We start from the raw sequence: 8,336 nt of genomic DNA on the forward strand, positions 1-8,336 counted from the left end.
TATATCTGGAGTCAGAGGACTTTGGTTTGAATCATGGCTCTGCCATTTTCTATTTGTGCATGTAACAACCTCTCTGGGCATTAACTTCCTCATTTATCAAATAATGGGGTCATGCACACTGACCCTCCAGGTATCTGCCAGATTGAAATCTATGATCCTATGAATAAAATGCAACCAGTGAGAAACTTGTGGACATCAGTGATTACACAGTAGTATTCTGGCTAAAATAGATTTTAGAAAATATAAGGATTATAATAAGATAGTTAAAATACTTTATTAAAATTAGTTAATTTAAATTATTTGTCTTAAATTAAAGGTATTTTTGTAGACATCTTCAGGTAATTTGCAAAGACATGGAGTAATTTCTAATTATGAGTCAGTAGCTATGGATGGCACTGACATTCTCAATAGGATTATAAATGCACTTGGCAGCTTGCTAAAGGGTTATTTCTTTGCAATCAAAGACACTCTCCCTCTCTTTCTTTCTCTCTTCCTTTCTCACTGGCTTCTCCTTCTGTCTCTGTTTCTGTATGTCTGTGTCTGCTCTCTCTCATCTCTTAGTCTCTCTTTTTTCTTTCTGTCTCTCTCCATGTCTCTGTCTCTCATTTAACTTCCATATTTAGCGCCATCTCATGTGCTTGAGGTTGTAAAAAGCTTGACCTCTATATATCCATAGCACACTATTTAGAAACAAGGATTGAGTGAATTTTCCCTCACCTACTGATTGTGCTATGGCATAGAAATGTTGCATACCCCTTAGCACCTATCACAGTGCTCTTATATATTAAGTGATTAATAAAACCTTATTGAATAAATCTAGTCCGATCTATATCAGTTTGACTAGAGTATTGAATGAATAAAGGAGAGTGTTAGGTAATCAGACTTGATAAATATGCTAGAACTACCCTAAATGTCAAATAGGGTATGCATTTTAGGCAATGAATAGCCACTGAAGATTTCTGAACAGAAGAGAGAGTTGGAGTCAGAAACAGAATCATAGAATTTATCCAGTTAGAAGGAAGTCCAGGAGCCAACTTAGTCTAAACCATACTGAAAAGGAACTCTCACTATAACATAATCAGGCCTGGACTTTAAAAATATCATTTTGGCAACTTTGTGAAGAATAGTCAAGAGGGGAGAGATTAGATACAGGGAACCAATCAGGTGAAATCATAATAGTTCACATAAGAGGTGACTAGTGCCTTGACTCAGGTCTTTGCGTTATAAGCAAAAGAAAGGTGATGTGTATGACAGATGATAAGGTAAAAATCTAAGGACTCGGCAATTGGTAAAAGTAAAGAATTGTGGAACTGTGGGCAGGAAGAATGATGGTACCATTGACAAGAATAGGGAGGATAAGAGATGTGTGTTAAAGGAAAATGACAATGAATACTGTTTTGGATATGTGGAAGCTGAGATACCTATGGAATTATCTACTTGGTCAATTCCAGTAGGCAGTTGGAGAGGCATAACTGGAGTTTAGGAGAGAAATATATTCTGAATATGTAGATTTGGGGAGACATGTGTATAGAAATAATAATTCCATCTGAGGGAGCTGATGACATCATTGAGTATGCAGAAAAAGAAGAGATTCTAAGTTAGGACTTTAAGTTGTATCTTCTTCTATGGGGGAGGACATGAATGTAATAATAATTGGAAGGAGATTGAGAAGCATTGGCTCAACAAATAGAAAAACAGCCATGACAGAACAGAGTTATTAAAATCCAAGGAAGAGAGAGTAACCTGAAAAAGGGGATAGTTAATTGTATTAAACACTGAACAAATTAAGTAGCCTAAGAACAATCAAATTAAATAATGCAATATGAAATGAATTTTACTTTCAAATTCCAGTTGACCTGCAGAGGCTCATTTTACTTTCTAATTTGAACCTCTTCACTTTGCTGATTTAATTTAAATACACACACACACACACACACACACACACACACACATGCTTGCATGTATATATATACATATACACAGAGTATCTCAAAAATCTTATTTTCGTTTTAAATTTAAGTAGTTTAAAACTTCACTAAAACCTGCAACACCCTATATAAAACTTTACATAGCCTTATTACGGAATAAAATGTACAAATAGATCAATGCATTTATATTTTATTTTCCCATCATGTTAAATTAATTTTTGATATTTAGGGAATATTCTATGAAAGCAATGTTCTTTGCTATTTTAAAAATATTTATTTATAGTAAAGTATGTAAGTACAATAAACATTATTTATTAATTCTAAAAATATGGAAATCATTTTACATAATAATATTTTGCATGTAATGCAGATATGAGAAAACATTTTTAAGGAAAGCAAGAAAGAATATTTGCAATTATGCAAACCTGTGAAATGATATAGTCAAAATTCTAAGTCAATTCCATTTACTAGTCAAAACAAATTTTCTCTACCTTTTTACAAGAAACTTGATCTCTTTATGCCTCTCTTTAGACAGCTATTAAAGGAAAATATATTTAAGACAAACAAGCATTGTATAGTATAGCTCATGCATTGAAAGTACTTTGAGAGACTTTTAGTTCATACTAGAAGTAGTAGTGCACATCATTTCCAATGAATTTATTGACCAAATGTCAATTTACAATTGAAAGAAAAATTTTACATTCCCAAGCCTGGAAAAATTACTGGAAGTCCAGGACTAATTTTAGTTATTTGTTTGTTTATGTAATTGTATACATGTGACACATTTATGTAATATATTTATATATGTGTGTGTGTGTGTGTGTGTAATGTGTGTATGATCCATTGTATTTTTATTACACAAATATCTAATCATCTCATATTCTGATGGTCCATTTATATGAGCACAAGAAAGTATTAAATTCCTGGCCCACAAAAACATCCACATCTCATGAATTAGAATCATAAAATTTTAAAATTGGCAAAGATTTTTAGGGAAAATGTATTTATCCCTATGGCACGCAAAGCTGGGACTAGAAATCAGATCTATTAGTATCAGGTTCAGGACCTCTTTCTTCCTTCTACATGCCTCTCCTAGTATCACTTCTGACACTCTGTAATTTGTCCTCCATGGTAAAGCAGCATTCTCATTCTGAAATTTCACTTTGCCTCTTCTGTGTCTTTCTGTTATTGGCCATTTTGTCCATTTTAAGGTAAATGTCCAGGCCATGTCTTCAATCTCCCTAGGTTCTACTCCTGACACTCTAGACTTTCTTCATCATGCCTCTGTCTTTTCCTACCCTTCCTGTATTTTACTTTTTTAAAAAAAATAAGCTGTCTTCACCAATTAGAATGAAAGCTCCCTAAGGGTAGGGGCTATCATTTTATTTGTATTTGTATTTCCAGTGCTTGTAATAGTGCCTAACACATAGTAAGTATTTAAAAATGTTTGATGACTTCATTTATAACAGAAATGGAGAAAGATACTTGTCTTACTTTTCTTCCTTCCTTTCAAAAAACCATGTCTCCTAAACTAATTGTAATCACTTAAATGATCAAAGGAAAAGTTTCTCCCTACATCTTGAAAATTGAATTTTTTAAGGCTTCTGGAGCTAATTAACAATATTTTTCAAATATATTTTGATTCTTTGATTCACGTAATCACATGAAACTAAGAAATTAGTTCTCTTGGAAATAGTCTATATGATATGATACCATCCAGTGAATTGAACTAATAAAATAAAATTTAACACAGATAAATGTAAATTCTCATTCTTGGGCTCAAAAAATCAATTTCACAAGTATAAAGTATAACTGAGACTTGACATAGGTATTCTAATATGGCTCTGGAAGGGCACACTATTCAAGAGGAACAGAACAGCTGGAGAATGAGTAAAGAGTACTGTTAGGGTAGCCATGTGGAACTTTCTGTATTTAAACATCTGCTACAGTAGATATCTCTCTGCAAAAAAGCAGAACAGGTATATTGGTTTATGATTATATCCTTTAAAAAAGGTAGAAGGAATGACATGAGTAGCTAATATTCTAATATTCTTAACTCATTTTCAACCAGTAAGAAGGAATTGAATTATAAATGATTGGAATAGTGAGGGGAATTAATCAGTTCATTTTATAATTCATTATAAAATATAAAACCCATGGATAATTTGATATACCTCTGGATTTGATGAGAACATTCAAAAAATTCAGACAAAAGTGAGATAGGCTACCCTGGAATAGAATTCTCCAGAAGCTGGCTAAAGAGAGATATGAAACCTTCAATAATAAAGTTCTGAAAGTAGAAACGGAAACTATTTCAATGAGGAAAAAAGGGATGGGTAGTGTTAAAAAGATTGATATAAATACCCAGGGAACATAGCAACCAAACTAGATTTTTAGAGACATAAAATTAGATATAAATTAAAAAATAAAAAGTCTACCTAAAATGTGCTTATTCTATCAAAGAAATATAACATATATGACTATAAGTACACATAAAGTGTAAACAAAATACAAAATAATTTCAAAATGTAGAGATACTAATAAAAGGAAGAATCAAGAAAGACCTGTTGGGGGCAGACTGGAGATGACAGAGTAAAGGCAAGGACTCTCCTGAACTCTCTTAAATTCCCCTCCAAGCAACTTTAAAAAACTAACCTCAGACTGAATTCTGGAGCAACAAAGCCAAAATAAGGTCAAGTGAAACAATCAGCCCAAGACAATTTATGGGGGGGGTCAACAGGAAAGGCATGTCTCGTCAGGGTGGTAGGCATCTAATACAGTGTGATTTAGGCTGTGTCCCAGCAAGTAAGCACCCTGAAATGGCTATAGCAGTGTCAATAGCAGCTTCAAAACCTCTCCCTCATGAATGGCAAGGGGTTGGACAGAAGGAGATTACAGGGGACCCTTTATTGACGCTAGGTGCAGGGCTCTGTTGCATTGCCAATATACAGTTTGAGGTTGCAGTCCCAGAGAAAAGAGGAGGGGAAGCAGGGGAACAGGGTCCTTGGTTATAGTTCCAAGATGGAAAAGGGTGCTTGTAGTTGCTCACAGACCAGAGCACAAACCAGGAGAGCAAAGACCATGCCTCTCCTTAGATCATACCATCTTGGAAGAAAACAATACTTATAGAACCCCAGAACTAATTCTGAAAACAAAAGCAAGGAAATATGAAACATAAAACAGTACCCTTTCCACCTTGGGAGGAGCCCAACTTTAACATAAAGTTATAAGTCAAGGAATAGACTGGGAAAATGAACAACAGCAAACAAACCTCTGACCATAGAAAGCTACTATGGTGACAGTGAAGATCAAGACACAAACCCAGAAGAAGACAATAAGGTCAAAACATATTCAAAGCCTCAAAGAAAATGGGAATTGATGTCAGACTCAAAAAGAATTCCTAGAAGAGCTCAAAAAAGATTTTAAGAAACAAATGAGAGGTAGAGTAAAATTTAGGAAAATAAAGAAGAATTATTTGCATGACTGTACATGTATAATCTATAACAAATTGGTTGTCTTCTGAAGGAAAAAGGAGTGAGAGGGGGAAAGAAAATCTGAATACAAATTTTTAAAAAAATTTATTACATATAGTTGAGATTTAAAAACAAAAATGTAAAAATAAAATGTGCACATTTTAAAGTACTAAATTAATCTCAGAAAAAAGAAAAGAAATGAAGTGTTGCACAAAAATTATGAAAAGAGAGTAAACTTTTTGGAAAAGGGGGTACAAAAAATGCTGAAGAAAATAGCAGTAAAATAACAGAAAATAGGAGTTTATTAAAAAAAAAACAGAATTGACCAGATGATAAAAAAGGTACAAAATTTAATGAAAAAAATGATTTCTTAAAAATTAGAATTCAGCAAGAGGAAGTTAATGCCTCCACCAGATATCAAGAAAAAACAAAACAAAGCCAAAAGAATGAGAAAAAGAAGAGGGTAAGAATTACCTGAACCTTGCTCTCATCTGATTTGGCTTAAAAAGGGACTAACACATACAGAATTGAGTATAGAAATGTTTCTTATCCTATGCAGAAGTAGGAGAGGAAGGTGAAAAGAAAATGTGGACTGATAGAAGGGAGGGTAGATTGAGAGAGGCAGTGGTCAGAAAAAGAAACACTGGTGAGAAGGGACAGAATGAAAGGAGAGAGAGGGAAAAGTTTAAATAAGAGGAAACTACGATGGAGTGAAATACACAGGTGGTAATCATAACTGAATGTAAATGGGAAGGACTCACCCATAAAATGTGAGCTGGGTAGCAGATCAAATTAGTAATAAGAATCTAACAATATGTTAATATGTTGTTCACAAGAAAGACACCTGAAGCAGAGAGAGAGAGAGAGAGAGAGAGAGAGAGAGAGAGGAGAGAGAGAGAGAAAGAGAGAGAGAGAGAGAGAGAATAAAAATAAGGTGCAAGACCAGAGTCTATTATGTTTCGGCTGAATTTAAAAATCAAGGGTAGCAAGTATGATCTCAGACAAAGCAAAAGTCAAAAATAAATCAAATTAAAAGAGATAAGTGGGAAAACTACATCTTGCCAAAAAATATCACAGATAATGAAGTAACATCAATAATAAACATATATGCACCAAATTTTAAAGCATCCATATTCTTAAAGGAAAACCTAAATGAGTTAGAGGAGGAAACAGACAATAAAATGATACTAGTGAGAGACCTTGACATTCCCCTCTCAGAACTAGATTAATTTAACCAAAAAATAAACAACAAAACAGTTAAGGAGATGAATAAAATTTCAGAAAAGTTAGATATTATGGAATTCTGGAAAATGTTGAGTACGAACAGAAAGAAATATACCTTTTTAAGCTGTAGATGGAAACTTCACAAAAACTGACCATGTATTAGAGCATAAAAACCTAACAACTAAATGCAGAAAAGTAAAAATATTAAATCCACCATTTTCTGATCAGAATGCAATAAAACTTCCATTCAACAGAGGGCCATGGAAAGATAGATTAAAAATTAATTGAATGCTAAATAATCTAATCTTACAGAATGAGTGGTGAGTATATTTGTAAACATCTACTTTTCATACTGGGTCTGGCCAAAGTGGTGGCCAGATTTTGGAGAACAAAATTTATGGCTTATTAGATTGTATTTGGAAAATCTTTCTTTTCTTCATTACTGTTGTTAAATATAGGGGGGAAAAGTTTGTTCAGAAGCCCAGCAACCTCTTATGACTCTGCTGAAAAGATAAGGTTTCATTTCAATAACAAGTAAATGAAAAACAGTGCTGTCTGCACTCTCTACCTCAAACTTCTGAGAAGATATGAAGAGTTCCATGTTTACTGCTTTTCTTTGTGTCCCCACCCTAGCCAAGACAGGATGTTCAAAATTTGTAGACAATTTTCTACTTGATTTGTCAGGTTGCTTTCATGAGCTTCTAATTACACACAGTAATCAAAATTTTGAAATATCTAAGAGTCCCATAACGTAAATGATCTTGTTTCAAAGACATTATTGTCTCCCACAAAATTCCATAATGTTAACATAAACTTGATAATCAAAGGTAAAATGAAATTTACCGTCTTGTACGAAGGAAATTCAAATGGTTTTAATATATGATAGCACACAGTTTGGATTTAATAAGACATAACTGAATGAGGGAATCAGAAGAACTTCCGATTTAAAAAAAATTTCTTAAATCCCAGATTCATGTCCTGAAGCTGTGGTTGCTATTTATTCTTCTGACCCTTTTACTTTTTGTGACATCATCCAGACATGCCATATCCATCTGTAATCATCACAACTAATAGTGTTAACAGTACAGGAATAGTGACCACTATTCCCAGGAAGGTCACGGAAGCAAAATAATGAGGCCAGAGAGCAGAAAGTTTATTAAAAATAGAATTTGTGTCATGGAGATTGATTTTCCACAGACTATTAGAAAATTAAGCTATTAATTGTTATACTATTAATTATATTCCTATTAGCAAATTAAATGTCTCATAATATAAAATATTAATGCCCAAGTATGTTATATTTTATAACAAGTTATGATTGATGTAAATTTGTAGATTTTTGAAATATTAGTGTATGGATTGATTCTTCTAAAAAATCTTGCAGAATTGTCAATATATGAAGATTCTGACCTCTGCAATTTTGGGCTTCATAGTTCTAGATTGTGTTGCTGATAGCTCATGTAACAAATTAATTATTCTTTCATTTTTAAGGTTCTTGTGACTAAAAGTTCAGAGATTTTTTTTTATTTATGCCAATTTTATATTTCAAAAGATTTAATCTTCAATAAAACATTAGCACTAGATTTTATAAGCATATTTTATAAAAATATATAGTAAAAGATAAAACATTAAAGCAAATATTTAAATAAAATGAGCTGTGCAGACATATTAAGCATGTTATAGTGAAGAATGTGTTTGACCTAAAGTAAGG

Source organism: Notamacropus eugenii, chromosome 2 (assembly GCF_028372415.1).
Source record: "Notamacropus eugenii isolate mMacEug1 chromosome 2, mMacEug1.pri_v2, whole genome shotgun sequence".
Taxonomy (NCBI): Eukaryota; Metazoa; Chordata; class Mammalia; order Diprotodontia; family Macropodidae; genus Notamacropus; species Notamacropus eugenii.